The following is an 18,201-nucleotide window of genomic DNA, read 5'->3' on the forward strand; positions in this document are numbered from 1 at the left end:
GATGCTTCGTCAAGGTGTATTTTCAATAGGTATTTTTCGCTCCGTGCCATCAAATTGCCAGCTGACACTCGCCAAAAGGTGAACTAAACAACGGGACGATAACTAGCAGCCTGCTCCCAGCACGCCTCCGTCGCCTTCCTACCACTTTTCACCGTGTCTCCTTCGTCTCAACACATGTATGTGCGAATGTATGCATGTTATATGCCGGTGCTGAACACGCATTGAATATTTAGAAACAAGCGAAGCGAGCTCATGGTTTTGAGGAGCTCTCTTTCTACCTCTTCCACACGCGCGGAGCATCTACAATCCGTTCCGTTCCGTCGAAGAAGATTTACGCATGCTTATCCTAGCTTTTCCACCACATGACCAGTACGTGCTAGATATTCCGCGTCTACACAGATATGAAAAAGCCGGGAGGTCCTAGTCACGCTGCGGTTTTCATCATTTCCTGTTTCAGTGGCATCGTTTCTCATGTCTGTCCCCGGGAAATTATCATCCACGTACCGCCTTTCTCGCTTTTGACAACCGATCCTTTAGCGTCCAGCGACCTTTTCCTTCCTTTTTAACTCCAAGATCGCATGGTGGGTCCATGTGCGCCCCGCCCAAGCTAGCTGCAGCTGATACTTCTAACATGATAACGCCACTGCCGTTATCTTAGATGGGTACGACATGAGTGCTCCGTATCTTTTCTGATGTGCTGCACTGCTGTTCCATCATTATGAACGCCTTACATTAATTGGTTGGTTTCCAAGGGTCTACGTTCCTTCTTCGCTAGAGTGTACGCCTCCAAAATCGTGGATGGCATGCATGCACTGACTAAAACTGATTGTACAATCTTGACTCCTACGAGTACTAGTAGGAACCCTAAGAGCATCTACAACCGGATCTCTTAAACCCGCCTCATACACTCATAATTTTTTGATCCCAGACGGCCTCCTGAAACGGCCCTCAAACACACATATCCAGCCCAAATATGGGGCGGATATGGGGCACCCGGGCACGCCCGTCACGTCGGCCTGACGGCGTGGCCCCACACGGACTCTCCGGAAAACCCGGCGGTCTGACGGGCGCCTCGACCGTCGTCGCGGTGTGTCCACCACGTGGCGCCGCTCCGGCTCGCCGCCCGAGGCCGTAGCCGGCTATTTAAGCCGGCCAGCGCCCCCAGCCCTAGCCCATCTGCCTCTTCCCTCCCTCCGCCGCCACTCGAGCCCGTTATAGCCATGCCCCCACGCCGCCGCTACTACACGATCCAACACCGTCTCTTCCTCCTTGAGCATATCTGGATCCTTAGGGAAGCGAGGCTACCTCTGGAACCGGAGGAGGATTTCGAGGAGGTTGAGGAGGAGGTGCCGGGGTAAAAGGGCATGTAGCCCGTAAGTGTGATTTTGGTAATTAATGACAATCTCTATGGACTAATGTTTTCACTGAGATATATTTGAAGGTATTCTACATAGATGGTGCTTCAAGGATATTAGATGGAATGAAGGATGAAGTTCATATATATGAAGATATATTTGCTCTAAGCTTTGGTATTAATTGACAATTCCTATGGAGCATTAGTGCATTCAATCTTATATGAAGATATGTTCCACAGTGATGCTTGAAGTGCATTGGCTTGGTTTGTGAAGAATGACATCAAATCATCCAAAGAAGTCCTCTAGGTATCCCTCTCTGGATACCCCATGCGCATGGGCCTCCTGACCACCGTGCGCATGGGGTCGAGTGTCAACTCTCTGGATACCCCGTGCGCACGGGGTCCCTGACCCCCGTGCACACGGGGCCTAGGTTTTGGCACTCGAGGTCCCATATCCAGTGAGGTTTCAAGTTACTCTTTGGGGATTTATGTTGAAGCCATCAAGATTGATTTTAATGTCTAACCAAATATATTCAAGGTGGAGTTCGTTAGAGGATCTCAAAGATTGACATATGTGGGCTTTTAAGGATCAAGAGCTTGAGAGTATTGAAAGGATCGAGAAGAGGGGTCTAGAGGGGGGATTAGACCCTCAACAAGTAAAAGTAGCAATTTTTAAGTTCTCCAAGTTAAGGTGGAGTTTTAGCACAATTTTAAGCATTCACAATACATTTCAAGCAAGCATGACAAGAGTATATGCAGCGGAAAAGAGTAAAACATGCAAGTTGCAAGAAAGTAAAGGGATGGGATTGGAGTTTGCAAACACAATGGAGACATGGAGATTTTTGGCGTGGTTCCGATAGGTGGTGCTATCGTACGTCCACGTTGATGGAGACTTCAACCCACGAAGGGTAACGGCTGCGCGTGTCCACGGAGGGCTCCACCCACGAAGGGTCCACGAAGAAGCAACCTTGTCTATCCCACCATGGCCATCGCCCACGAAGGACTTGCCTCAGTCGGGTAGATCTTCACGAAGTAGGCGATCTCCTTGCCCTTACAAACTTCTTGGTTCAACTCCACAACTTGACGGAGGCTCCCAAGACCTAACCAATCTAGGAGACACCACTCTCCAAAAGATAATAGACAGTGTATTGATGATGAACTCCTTGCTCTTGTGCTTCAAATGATATTCTCCCCAACACTCAACTCTCTCTCACAGATTTAGCCATGGTGGAAAGATGATTTGAGTGGAAAGCAACTTGAGGAAGGCTAGAAATCAAGATTCTTGTGGTAGGATTGGAATATCTTGATCTCAACACATGAGTAGGTGGTTCTCTCTTAGAAAATGTATGGTGGAAGTGTAGGCACGTTGTGATGGCTCTCTCACATATGGAGAAGGGGGTGTAGGGGTATATATAGCCTCCACACAAAATCCAACCGTTACACACATTTAACCCAACTCGATGAGACCGAATAGTTCAAAATGTGTACGTTAGGAATCTCGGTGGGACCGACTGGAACAACTCGGTGGGACCGATGTGCTAGGGCTTTAGGGAAAACATCATCTCGGTGGCACCGATTGCATCAACTCGGTGAGACCGAAATGAAGCAATAAGGCAACAGAGAGAATGTCAAGCCAACTCGGTGAGACCGAAATAAATGCAACAAGTCACAGAGCGTTGGCAATGCCATCTCGGTGAGACCGAGACCCGTACCGATGAGACTGAACTGTTAGGGTTTCTGGCAGTGGCTATGTCATATGAACTCGATGGCGCCGGATAGAAAGAATCGGTGGGGCCGAGTTTGACTTTAGGTTTCGGACATATTTGGATGGAGAAAGTGGTTGAGGGCTTTGGAGCAATATCACTAAGCATTTGAGCAAGCAAGCCATTAAGCAACACCTCATCCCCTTTTAATAGTATTGGCTTTTGCCAATATGTGTCCTGAGCATTTTGAAGGGGTTCCACGTCCTCTTGTCCTTTCCACGCCATTGTTGAACTTGTGTGAAATACACTAGATAAAAGCATTAGTCCAACATGAGATATGTTGACATTAATTACCAAAATCACCCAGGGAGCACTTGTGCTTTCAAGTATAAACAAATAGAAGAATTCAAGTTATGGTTTCAAGACAAGATCATGGTAATCTCATGTTGGGTTTCAGTTGATCAAGTCTTGAAGCAAGCAACTAGAGTGGAGAATTCATTGTGCCTCTCAAGAGATTATGATGGAGTTTTTAGAAGAGCAAATGATGGCCAATATGATATTCATAATGAAACTTGATATGGTCATGAAGGAGTCTTTGGTGATCTCTTTCTCGAAGCAATGAAGGGAAATGAAGAAATCGCTGTGGCTTTCAAGAAACCAAGATGGGGCATGAAGTAAAGATGTTGGTTGACCAAGATTAAGCTCGAAGATTATCTTGATGGTCAACTCACAAGCGCAAACAATGTACTGATACATCTCTAATGTATCTATAATTTTTGATTGTTCCATGCTGTTATATTATCATTCTTGGATGTTTTACAATCATTTTATAACAACTTTATATCATTTTTTTGGGACTAACTTATTGACATAGTGCCCAGTGCCAGTTGCTGTTTTTTGCTTGTTTTTTACTTTGCAGAATATAAATACCAAACGGAGTCCAAATGCCATGAAACTTTTTGGAGTTTTTTTGGGACCAGAAGACACCTTGGGGGCCAAGAAAGTACCAGAGGGAGGCCCGTAGGGGGCACAACCCACCAGGGCGCGCCCAGGGGGCTTGTGGTCCCCATGGAGCCCCCTGCACCGCATCTTCTCCCTATAAATTCCCAGATATTCCAGAAACCCTAGGGGAGACATCGAAGCACAATTCCATCCGCTGCAAGTTCCGGAACCACAAGGTCCAATCTACACCATCACGGAGGGGTTCATCATCCTCATTGGTGCCTCTCTGATGATGCGTGAGTAGTCCACCATAGACCTACGGGTCCGTAGGAAGTAGCTAGATGGCTTTCTCTCTCTCTTTTGATTCTAATACAATGGTCTCTTGGAGATCTATTTGATGTAATGACTTTTGCGGTGTGTTTGTTGGGATCCGATGAAGTTTGAGTTTATGATCAGATCTATATCCATGAATGTTATTTGAGTTTTCTTTGATCTCTTATATGCATGATTACTTATAGCCTCGTATTTCTTCTTTGAATCCTTGGTTTAGTTAGGCCGACTAGATCGATTTTTCTTGCCATGGGAAGAGGTGCTTTGTGATGGGTTCGATCTTGCGGTGTTCTTTCCCAGTGACAGAAGGGGCAGCAAGGCACGCATGTATCGTTGCTACTAAGGATAACAGGATAGGGTCTATTCCTACATGAATAGATCTTATCTACATCATGTCACCGTTCTTATTGCATTACTGTGTTTCTCCATGAACTTAATACACTAGATGCATGCAGGATAGCGATCGATGTGTGGAGTAATAGTAGTAGATGCAGAATCGTTTCGGTCTACTAATCTTGGACGTGATGCCTATATAATGATAATTTCCTGGATATTGTCATAATTATTTGATCTTCCATCAATTGCCCAACAGTAATTTGTTTACCCACCGTATGCTATTTTCTCGAGAGAAGCCACTAGTGAAACCTACGGCCCCGGGTCTATCTTTTATCATATTGCTTTCAGATATATTTTTATTTGCTTTTATTTTCAGATCTATTATTCTAAAAACCAAAAATACCTTGCTGCACTTTTTCTTTCTTTATTTTATTTTGTGTTATTGTGAGATCTATTTATCCAAAATCATACAAAACAATCTATCTTTTGCCCGGGGAGGGATTGACAACCCCTCTTACACGCTGGGTTGCAAGTATTTGTTCTTTGTGTGCAGGTACCATTTACATAGCTTGGCCTAGCCTCCTACTGGATTGATACATTGGTTTTATAACTGAGGGAAATACCTACCATAGCTGTACTGCATCATCCCTTCCTCTTTGGGGAAATACCGACGCAATTTCAAGCAACATCAAAAGGAATTTCTGGCGCCGTTGCCGGGGAGGATCAAGTCAAGATCTATCAGGTTCCTAATCACAAATCTCATCTCCTTGCAATTTACATTATTTGCCATTTGCCTCTCGTTTTCATCTCCCCCACTTCACAAAAGTTGCTGTTTTATTTGCCTTATTTCCGTTTGCCTTTGTCGTGTCAGATCTCTTGTTTGCTTGTGTTGCCATGCGTCTTCTATTTGCTTGCTTCTTTGCTTGCTAAAAATTTATTGATATGGATCCTCATCCACTTGCTAATCTTTTCAAAAGACCAAATTATGATGAACCGATTGCTAGTGAGCTAAGTGCGCTAGATTATCTTTATGAGGTTTTGCTTGAAATTCGTGAATCTGAAAATTGTGATGAAGTGCTAAAAGAAAAAAAATTATGAAGTGATTCACGATAGCTCCCTGAATGAAAAGCATGATTGCAATGATATTATTATAAATTCTTTTAATGTCAATTGTGCTAATAATATGCAAAACCCTAAGCTTGGGGATGCTAATTTTGCTATGTCCACTACTTATTGCAATGATCATGATAGGGGTGATTCTTCTTATGATCTTGAAAATTTATTTAAGCCTCATGATGAATATGTTAGTGATAGTAATGCTTGCAATAATATTGAAAGTGGGTTTGGAAGAGCGTCAACTTTAGGTAAAAATAATCGCACATATTTGGAGAGTGTTCAATCTTATGGAATCTTTGATGAAAGTGGGTTTGGAGAGGTAATGACTTTAGTTGATGTTAATCCCACTATCTTGGAAGATTATAAAACTTTTATGCATGTGGATCATGAAGAGAAAAATTTATATGATAGCTATATTGTTGAAGTTGGTTATGATCCTACATGTAATTATTATGAGAGAGGAAAATATGGTTGTAGAAATTTCCATGTTGCTAAGTTACTCTCTTCATGTTGAGATTGTCTATGTTTTATTCTTCTTCCTTGCACATGCTAGAAATTGCTTGTCTTGATAAATTGTTTGCTTATAAAATGCCTATGCATAGGAAGAGAGTTAGACTTAAATGAGTTTGTCACATGTTTCATAATGCTTTCTTTGCGTTTCAATTATTATCTTTCATGTGAGCATCATTAAAATTATCAAAGCCTAGCTAGGGGCATAAAACGATAGCGCTTGTTGGGAGGCAACCCAATTAATAAAATTTATTTTTGCCATTTTCTTTCTGTTCTTGAGTGTTTGAACAATTATACTACTATTTTAATTTTGTTTTGTATGTTTTTGTTAGTGTTTGTGCCAAGTAAAGCCTTTGGGATCATGTTTGGTGATAGTTGATTCGATCTTGTTGAAAAACAGAAACTTTTGCGCCCAGTAGCAGAATTTTAAAAAATCACATAAATGTGCTTTTGCTCTGAATTTTTACACAAGATTGATATACAAATTTCCTACATTGTCGTAGTTTTTCAAAAAAATTGGAGTTACAGAAGTATGGGAACTATTCGCATTTTTAGAGACTATTCTGTTTTTGACAGATTCTGTTTTCGTTGCATTGTGTGCTTATTTTGATGAATCTATGGATTGTATCGGGGGGTATAAGCCAGGGTAAAGTTAGAATACAGTAGGTATAATGCAATAACAAAATTGGAATGGGTTTGCTACACTACTTAAAGTAGAGATTGGTTTTCTTATACTAATGGATCTCACGAAGGTTTTGTTAAGTTTTGGTGATTGAAGTTTTCAAGTTTTGGGTGAGATCACGATGGATGAAGGAATAAGGAGTAGAAAGAGCCTAAGCTTGGGGATGCCCCACGACACCCCAAGATAATATTCAAGGAGAAACAAGCAACTAAGCATGGGGATGCCTCGGAAGGCATCCCTTTTTTTCTAACAACCATCGATATTTTACTTGGAGCTATATTTTTATTCGTCACATATCATGAGTTTTGCTTGGAGTGTCTTGTATTATATGAGTCTTTTCTTGTTTTGATTTGTAATTTGTCACAAGTATCCTTCCTGGACACACCTATTTGAGAGAGCCAAAATTATGCTATGATTTGTTAGAATTGCTCTATATGCTTTACTTAAAAAATGAGCTATGGAATTGCTCTAGTGCTTCACTTATATCTTTTTGAGCACGGTGTGCTTTATTATTTTTGAAGAAATACTCCCATGCTTCACATAGATTTATTTGAGAGTTAGTGAACTTTTGAAGAAATTCTCTCATGCTTCACTTATATTATTTTGAGAGATGAAAAATCTCTATCCTCATGTTCTTCACTTAAATTTATTTGAGCTTGTCAAAACACTTGCAACATATGAAACTAGTCCCAAAGTGATAGATATTCAAGAGGGATATAATAAAAACTTTCATGAAGATCATTGGACAAATTAAACTTGATTCTTTGTAATAGTTTTGAGATATGATGATAGTAATATGTGGGTCATGTTGGTGAGTAATTATGCTTTAGTAAGAATATTGGTGTTAAGGTTTGTAATTCCCTATGCAAGCACGAAATTCAATAGTTATGCAATGAAATTACATCCTACTTGTGGTGCATTATTCGGTGTTAGTTATGCTTAATGCTTGTTTATGAGATTTTTCTTTTCTTGGTTGGTTGCTTCTCAATCTTTTTGCTAGCCTTCACCTGTACTAAGTAGAAATACTACTTGTGCATCCAAAATCCTTAAACCCAGTTTAGCCACATGAGTCCACCATACCTACCTATATGAGGTATTTCTGTGCCGTTCTAAGCAAATTTGTATGTGCCATCTCTAATTTTCAAAATGAATTTCCTTTTGTGTGCCCGTACCACTCATGAAGCGGCAGGGGGTGGCTAATATTTTCCAGCTAGATGTGTTATTCTCAAGATGAGTGTTTATTCACTTGTCATTGCATGAGAGTACGGCGGTAATAGGGATGCACAATCCCGAAATGAAAAATGAATTTACTTTATGTTGTCAAATAATAAATTCCTTGGAAAGTGTTGGTATGGACGATACCCGTGGATACGGCTAGCCGTGGAGTGTGAAAGAATGGTGGAAAAAGGAATAAACTTTATTTTCTATTTGTGAACCGCCTATGATATATCTAGCATGGAAAGTGTTGGGAACTACTCAGCCGTTTTCGTTGACGGGAAAAGCATGCCTCTCAAAATATTTTCTCTCTCAATTTAAGCTTTGAGCTCTGGCACCTCTACAAATCCCTACTTCCCTCTACGAAGGGCCTATCTATTTACATTATGCAATTTTTATTTTTATTTGAGTCTCCATCTAAAGCACCAACTTAGGGGCACTATGATCATACTTGAGCATTGGATGTAGCTAATATTCGAGTGTGTTTCGTGAATGGATCAATGATTGAGCATGACAGGCTAGGGATAGCTTTCTTTAGTGTTGATATTTGAAAGACATGGTTGCTTGTTGATATGCTTGAGTATTGAAATCTTCATGTCAAAACTAGACTATTGCTTTGAACCATCTAAAAGTCCAAATGTCCATGCTACAAAAGAAAAAGAATATGTGATGAACATGTTAGGCAACATTCCACATAAAAAATTCTGTTTTTATCATTTACCTACTCGAGGACGAGCAGGAATTAAGTTTGGGGATGCTGATACGTCTCCAACGTATCTATAATTTTTGATTCTTCCATGCTGTTATATTATCATTCTTGGATGTTTTACAATCATTCTATAGCAACTTTATATCATTTTTTGGGACTAACTTATTGACATAGTGCCCAGTGCCAGTTGTTGTTTTTGCTTGTTTTTTACTTCGCAGAATATCAGTACCAAACGGAGTCCAAATGCCACGAAACTTTTTGGAAATTTTTTTGGACCAGAAGACACATTGGGGGCCAAGAAAGTACTAGAGGGCAGACCCATGGGGGGCACAACCCACCAGAGCACACCCAGGGGGTTGTGGTCCTGACGAAGCCCCCTGCACCGCCTCTTCGCCCTATAAATTTCCAAATATTCCAGAAACCCTAGGGGAGACGTTGAAACACAATTCCAGTCGCCGCAAGTTCCAGAACCATGAGATCCAATGTACACCATCACGGAGGGGTTCATCATCCTCATTGGTGCCCCTCCGATGATGCGTGAGTAGTCCACCATAGACCTACGGGTCCGTAGGAAATAGCTAGATGGCTTTCTCTCTTCTTTTGATTCCCAATACAATGGTCTCTTGGAGATCTATTTGATGTAATGACTTTTTGTGGTGTGTTTGTTGGGATCCGATGAAGTTTGAGTTTATGATCAGATCTATATCCATGAAAGTTATTTGAGTTTTCTTTGATCTCTTATATGCATGATTACTTATAGCCTCGTATTTCTTCTTCGAATCCTTGGTTTAGTTAGGCCGACTAGATCGATTTTTCTTGCCATGGGAAGAGGTGCTTTGTGATGGGTTCGATCTTGCGGTGTTCTTTCCCAGTGACAGAAGGGGCAGCAAGGCATGCATGTATCGTTGCTACTAAGGATAACAGGATGGGGTCTATTCCTACATGAATAGATCTTATCTACATCATGTCACCGTTCTTATTGCATTACTGTGTTTCTCCATGAACTTAATACACTAGATGCATGCAGGATAGCGATCGATGTGTGGAGTAATAGTAGTAGATGCAGAATTGTTTCGGTCCACTAATCTTGGACGTGATGCCTATATAATGATCATTGCCTGGATATCGTCATAATTATTTGATCTTCTATAAATTTCTCAACAGTAATTTGTTTACCCACCGTATGCTATTTCTCGAGAGAAGCCACTAGTGAAATCTATGACCCCCGGGTCTATCTTTTGTCATATTGCTTTCAGATCTATTTTTATTCACTTTTATTTTCAGATATATTATTCTAAAAACACAAAAATACCTTGCTGCACTTTTTCTTTATTTATTTGTTTTGTGTTATCGCGAGATCTATTTATCCAAAATCATACAAAACAATCTATCTTTTGCCCGAGGAGGGATTGACAACCCCTCTTACGCGTCGGGTTGCAAGTATTTGTTCTTTGTTTGTAGGTACCGTTTATATAGCTTGGCCTGGCTTCCTATTGGATTGATACCTTGGTTTCATAACTGAGGGAAATACCTACTGTAGCTGTACTACCTCATCCCTTCCTCTTTGGGGAAATATCGACGCAGTTTCTAGCGACATCATGTACCACATGGGATCAAGTGAACTAGTGGTATGGTAAGTAATTGTGAATTGCGTTTTGTGCACTAACCCATGGTATGTGCTTTCTATGTCTATGTGGGTTAGGTGTTTCTCATGGGCTTGCATTAAAAGAAAGATTTCAAGTAGCCTATGTGTGGATGACATCAAATGGTGATGGTCATCGGGCTCGAGGAGTCCAAGTGCAAGACGAGAAGCCGGAGGTTATATGCTTTGAAGCTTGCGTTCCACATCATGATGATGTGCATGTGAATATGGGCTTAAGTTAAGGATTCCCTCATTGCAATATGAGGAAGCATTTCGAGTGTCTTCACCGAGTGATCATGGACAAGAAAAGGATTCCAACTTGAGGCAAGCATCAAAGTCATCATCAAGCTCAAGTTGAATGTGCAAGGCAAAGGTATACCTTAGGTAGGTTTTCCTAGTTTTGTCGGTCTCTTGGTGCTTGGAGGGAGACCGGATTATAGGTTTGATAGCCGTACTATCAAGAGGAACTTTCGGGCGAGTAGCTTGATCATGTCGGATAAAGAGAGCTCAAACCTTTGCATAATTTGCATCATTCTTTCTTGTTGATCTTGGTAGGTTCTCTATGTGAGGACCTTGGGCTTTTCCATAGCTTTAAAACGAGCCCAAGATCATCGAATTCGGAGTTCATATGCCAAAGTTACACACGTTTTAGTGGGCTGCTATAGGCTGTCCTGGGTACCTCGTGGGCGTGGGGCCCCCATGCCCACGGGCTTGTACTGTACGCACGGGACCCCATGGGCACAGGGTGCCCAGGAAGTGTCCGTTGGAGCCCCAACGACTAGTTTTGGAGTTTGGCTATTTAAGAGCCCTTCCTCCCCAACGGTTTGGGGGTTGTTTACACTTTCTAAACATCATTTTGAGCATCATACCACCTCCGCCAAACCCCTATCTGCCCTCTATGTGAAAGGGGATTTGTGGATGGATCTTGGAGTCATTTGTTGATTTCCTCCATTGCATCCCCTCTCTTCAATCTCCTACTTTCGAGAGTGCATATTGTGAGGTTGAGAGAGTGAGTTGAGCATTTGTTGCTTGACCTTGCATTGTATTTGTTGCATTGGTTTGAGCTCCCCGCATCGATTTGTTCGAGAGAGAGCCCGTGAGTTTATTACTCCTGGAGGCTTCCACCTCCTAGACGGTTTGGTGATATATTGAGAAGTTTGTGAAGAGGCCTAGGTGGCCAAGGTTCCCCCGGAAGCTTCATTTTGTGGTGTGCTCCAGGGAAGGGTGTGAAGTGGCCTAGGTGGTCAAGTTCCTCTGGAAGCTTCTATGTTTGTGGTGTGCTCCGGAGAAGATTGTAAAGGTGTGGTGGTTGCCTTCAAGACCAACCCCGAGTGAATTGAGGCTCATCCGTTGGGGGTGACTCGAAGGGGAGAATATGGCGAGTCACTTGGTGACACCCCGGAGCTTTGGCTTCGGCACCGCTCTAATGGAGATTAGCACTCTCACGGGTGTGAACTTCGGGATAAATCCATGTCCCCGACTCTGTAGGAACGAAGTATGTCTACCAAAGGCGGGGGGGGGGGGATGAATGGGAGTTTTAAATTTTCTTTGGAAAACTCAAAACTCTCAGAACCCAACAGCGGAAACGAATGAAAAAACAAACTACAGTGAACCGAAACCAAGTATTGAAAGGAAACTAGATATGCATCGAGACAAATCACATCATGAAAAGATATCGAATGAAAACATGGGTAATAGAGATAACCAGTGGTGCTCGATGGCTATAGGGTATTTGTTTGACCAGTTCGTCCTTCTGCACAAGGACTACGTCTAGTTGGAGGGGTTGTGACTTAACACGGAAGATAAACTCTCTTCACCCTATTCTCCTCGACAATCGATTCATCAACCTATGCGGATTACTCGTGGTAGATACTTGAAGGCGATCTCTGAACCTTTACAAACTTCTTCTTCGAGAACCACAATCACTCTTGGTCTCTGAAGAAATTCACACCTGACCGTCTAGAGAGTTTGTAGCTCTCAAGAGTAATAGGCGGAGCGTACTAGACTTAGATTCGAGTGATGTTGAACCACTATCTAATTCTTCGGCTCTAGGGGTTTTCTCTTGGTGGATTTTAAACTCAAATCGCTCAGAGAGTGGGTTGCTAACAATCTTCTCAGAATCAAACAGAGCAGCCACCGGACAAAGCCGGTGCAGGGTGGCTATTTACAGCCGCAACCTTCCCAGATGGGAAATGACCATTTTGGACATGGGGTCCAGCCAATGGCCAATCGACATGTTCACAACGGTCGGATTTGGAGCAACGGTAACATTACTTGAGAAACAAGTAATGTGATCTATTGATAGTAATGTGATCTATTGGTTTTTACGCCCAAATCTGCGAGTGTTGTGTTCTCCACAAGGACTAGACGACGGCAACAATGCTCGGCTAAAGCTAGGTGACAGAATTTAGATGATGATTGCAATAAACCTAAACTAACCAAAGTTGACGACAAAGAAGATGAAAATAAGCAAGGGGAGGTTCAGATTATCATCTCTTTCTTTTTGGCATTTTCTTGTTACTTGAGAATTCAAAACACTAACACATGCATACATAGACTACAAAAGGAAATCTACAACAAAAGAACATATATATTACTAGAAAGTATTTAAGCAAAGGGGCAGAAGTAAGATTACAGGACAAGGACAGAAATTTCACATCACAAACACACACATATTTATATATGAGAGGACACCACAAACATATGACGATTACTATTTCGCTAATCAAAGTATGACAGATCAAGTACTTCTAAAAGTGACAAGGCATCAACTAGTCAGGACATACTAATCAAGCATTTATATTACAACTTCAAAACTGAACCAAACAGTAGCATACTACACTTATCAAAACTGAATATTAAATTTCATACACTTCCTAATTTTACAGAAATTTCAGAGAGAGCGAGAGAGAGAGAAGCAGCAAGGATTCAGATTCAGAGAAGTGCAGCAACAGTTTTGAGGTTCAGAGAAGGGGCGCAGCAGAGAGGTTCAGAGGAGCAGCAGCGTAGAGAAGGGAGGAGCAGCAGAGAGGGAGAGAGCAACAGCAGGAGGGTTTCAAGGAAGGAGCAGCAGCGGGGCTCAGAGAAGAGGAGGCAACAGCAGAAGGTCGAGGAGAAGAAGAAGCTGGGCGAGGCAGGGTTGCGCGGGTTGGAGGGAGGCGCTGGATGTGGTGGTGCTGTGGCGGGGCGCGGTGGTGTTGGAGGTGGTGATGCGGCGGCTGGTAGAGAGGGCGCGGTGGATGGCTGGAAGGCGCACCGCCATGCCGGCCTGGCCGCAGCGGCGGCTGGTGGTGGAGAAGGAGATGGGGGAAGGAAAGATGTTGCCAGGCCTGAAGGGGATCGACGGTTGCGACTAGGGATTTGATTCCCCTCTCTGATCTGCCACTTTTCTGATTTGGCCCTTCTCCTTCTATACTTTTAGCACCAGATGATCCCTTCTCTTCTTCAGCTAGCCCCCTGGTTATTTCTTTTCATCTCACACAAGTTTCTTCTTACTTATCTTCTCTTCTTCACTCTTCTCGATAGCCTCATAGACGGAATCTTGACGATTATTAGTGCCTTTGCGCACCTTTCTGCAAGATAGACCAAAGACTAGTAAATGATCTTTTTCTATGATTATCAAGCAACATTCAATCAATCATGGCAAGAATGGATGAATATATCACAATAGATGCTATATTTGAGGGCCAAGAGATGTATATAAAATGTGTTGATCATAATGCTAACTCCTCAGTCCGAGACAAATCTCTCGCAGCGAAGAAGATCTCAGTCTCTTGCTAGCAAGTATTTGTTCGGAGCACAAAGATATTTCTCTCACATCTTTCATAGGATTTAGGTTTAGCATCAGAGAATCAAAATTTCGAACGCTGCACCCCTCTTAATAGTACGATGGTCCTATGACTCCATGAAAGAATAAGAATAACGAAACAAATGCTACGTCTTCACTTCGTCTTCATTCTTCCTCGAGCGCAGTCATTTTCTTCGAACAGACACCAAACCAATTGCTTGAACTTCAGCAACTTTTAGGGGTCACTCTTGCCAGCATCATCTTCGGTGATAACCTTCGCTGCAACGCAGGGAGATTATCTTCGTCATTTGCATCAAACTCCTCGACATCTCATGGACCTGTTACTCTGTGTGCACTAGCAAACTTGTTACTCTGTGTGCACTAGCAAACACATAAGTCCCATATGTCAACAACCTCCAGAACATTAGGGACCTATTATCGCACCAACAATCTCCCCCTTTTTGGACGGTTTTTGACAAAACAGATAATCATCGAAGTGAAGATAGATAAGTGAAATGTAAATCGAACAAGAGTGAACTTGCATTACTTAACTCGATGATGAAATATGCTCCCCCTAGATATATGCAGGGTTAATGTTATGAAATAGAATTTCCTGTAGTTTATTGAAGTATGTGGAGGATTTTTCAATCTTCGAGGTAATGATTCGCACTGATGATATATAATCCACTGAGAAGGTAGTGGAATCATTCATAACTTATGATAATAATTCCACCTGCAAAACAAATGCTTCGAGAGAAACAGTGCAGCAGGCGGGGTTATTAATATTACATCACAGATCAGAAGTTTTACAACAGAGCATAGATAGTGTTTAAAGCATATGGCACAAAAGTCTTATAAAGCAGACAAATAAACAGAGACCAAATCCAACAAAGCAAATCTATCGAAAATCTCGATGTAATTCTCCTCCTTTTTGTCAACTAGTGTAAAAAAAGTGATGAAAAACATGAGTGCAAACGAGGTGAACTTGATTCACTCTGAGGCATCACCCGACGAACTGCCCGAAGATGTTTCTGATTCGGAAGTGGCTGGTACATCTTCATTGTCAGCAGCAGTAGAAGTTCCTTCAAGGCTGGCTTGAGGCTGGGAGGATGAAGGCATATTTGGATCAGCGTGTTGATTCTTGCGAGACAGAACATTTCCTTCAGCAGGTTTCTTAGTGGGTGAGGTTGCTTCTGATTCGTCAAGAAATTTGCGCAGCTGAAACTGAAGTAAATCAGTTGTTGGTTCACGAGCTGGCAGAGGCAGAGTAAGACGATCTTGAAAATCTTCATTAGAAAACCCTTGATCAATATACTCGTAGAGTTCTTTGAGATCGGAGTTGCTCAATTGCTTCTTGGATAAGAATTTCTGAAGCAATTTCCATGGGCGCTTCTTATTTTCAGCCGTGATCATGTGCACAACTTTCGTTTGGTTGTTGATGGCATTCAGTTCAGCAGCCGGATGTTCTTTTTCGCGGCTATCCTCAGCCATATGCTTCAACAACAGTTGTTGAGTGTGCAAACTCACTTCAAGGTGTGTAGGAGGTTGGGTATTTGGTTGGCGATCACGCTGAGGTAGCCGTGGCCCATCGAATGTGTTGTGATAATCTGGAGGGCTTGACACTGGTGCTTTCCCCGAAGAAAAATCTTCCATGACTTGCAATGTATCATGCACCGGAGGAATGAAGCTTTTGTGTCTGACTTTTGCTAAATATTCGGTTTTCATTGCATAGTCAACCACTTTCTGAATCCAAGGCCCAAAGACTTTGATGGTTTTCGGGTGCTGAGCAGAATCCATCAGTATGCACAGGAACATGTCTTCAACATCGAATATATATCCTTGGGAGATGGCATGAATGGTGTTTCGAAGAACATCAGATATAGCATTTTCAGCATTCATCCCGGCCAGAGGACATGTGGTATAAGTAAGAATGTGATATAGAGTCTGATTGTCAAAAGTCAAATGCTCGGGCACAGGAGAACCATTGTAGCCACAAATTTTCTTTTTGTCCATGGTGCAACGGAAATCTTCATCGAAGATGGCGTCAATATTGTGAACTCAAATTTCAGTCTTGCCATGCTCGAACCGGGGGAAATGAAAATAAAGTGCAGCAAGGTATTTTTGTATTTTTAGTTTATTAGATCTGAAAATAAAAGCAAAGGAAAATAGATCGCAAAGGCAAATAATATGAGAAAGAGACCCGGGGGCCGTAGGTTTCACTAGTGGCTTCTCTCGAGGAAAAAATAGCAAACGGTGGGTAAACAAATTACTGTTGGGCAATTGATAGAACTTCAAATAATCATGACGATATCCAGGCAATGATCATTATATAGGCATCACATCCAAGATTAGTAGACCGACTCCTGCCTGCATCTACTACTATTACTCCACACATCGACTGCTATCCAGCATGCATCTAGTGTATTAAGTTCATGGGAAAACGGAGTAATGCAATAAGAACGATGACATGATGTAGACAAGATCTATCTATGTAGAGATAGACCCCATCATTTTATCCTTAGTAGCAACGATACATACGTGTCGGTTCCCCTTCTATCACTAGGATCAAGCACTGTAAGATCGAACCCACTACAAAGCACCTCTTCCCATTGCAAGATAAATAGATCAAGTTGGCCAAACAAAAACCAAATATCGAAGAAGAAATACAAGGCTATAAGCAATCATGCATATATGAGATCAAAGAAACTCAAATAACTTTCATCGATATAAAAAGATAGATCTGATCATAAACTCAAAGTTCATCCGATCCCAACAAACACACCGCAAAAAGAGTTACATCATATGGATCTCCAAGAGACCATTGTATTGAGAATCAAAAGAGAGAGAGGAAGCCATCTAGCTACCAACTACGGACCCGAAGGTCTACAAAGAACTACTCACGCATCATCGGAGAGGCACCAATGGAAGTGGTGAACCCCTCCGTGATGGTGTCTAGATTGGATCTGGTGGTGATGGACTTTGCGGCAGCTGGAATTGATTTCCGTCGACCCCCCCTAGGGTTTCTGGAATATTGGGGTATTTATAGAGCAAAGAGGCGGTCCGGGGGGCACCCAAGGTGGGCACAACCCACTAGGGCATGCTTGGGCCTCCTGGCGCCCCTTGGTGGGTTGTGCTATCCTCGGAGCACCCCCAGGTGCTGCCTTGGCCCATTAGGTGTCTTCTGGTCCATCAAAAATCTCCATAAAGTTTCGTTGCATTTGGACTCCGTTTGGTATTGATTTCCTGCGATGTAAAAAACATGCATAAAAAAACAACTGGCACTTGGCACTATGTCAATAGGTTAGTACCAAAAAATGATATAAAATGACTATAAAATGACTATAAAACATCCAAGATTGATAATATAACAGCATGGAACAATAAAAAATTATAGATACTTTGGAGACGTATCATGCATCAGATTCATTATCAGGTTGTGCAACAGGAGAAGTCTGTACTACATTTTGCTCGGTCGGAGGCATAGAAGCCAATGGTTGAGTCAACTTTGAAGCAAATTGAGCAGCCTTTTCTTTCACAACATCAGCTCTTGGAGCATTTTGCTCGGCAGAAGGAGCTGTGATTTGCTTCACCTTCGGCTTTGGAATATTCTCCCCAGGCTTGGCTGTGCTTACTGGAGCTTCAACAACCAAGTCTTGCATATCAATCGCCTCAGGATGAGGGGTTCTATTCACATGATCTACCATAGTGACAATGGTACAGGTCGTTTTCCTCTTCAAGGAAATCTTCTTCGGAGGTGCTATTAGAACTTCACTAGCTCGAAGATCAGGCAGGATTGTGGATGTAGTGATGTTCACTTGCTCGGAAATAGTTGCATCAACTTCTTCTCTTGTGAGTGGAGGATCATCTTGATTGGA

The sequence above is a fragment of the Aegilops tauschii genome, chromosome 2, assembly GCF_002575655.3.
Source record: "Aegilops tauschii subsp. strangulata cultivar AL8/78 chromosome 2, Aet v6.0, whole genome shotgun sequence".
In the NCBI taxonomy this organism is placed as follows: Eukaryota; Viridiplantae; Streptophyta; class Magnoliopsida; order Poales; family Poaceae; genus Aegilops; species Aegilops tauschii.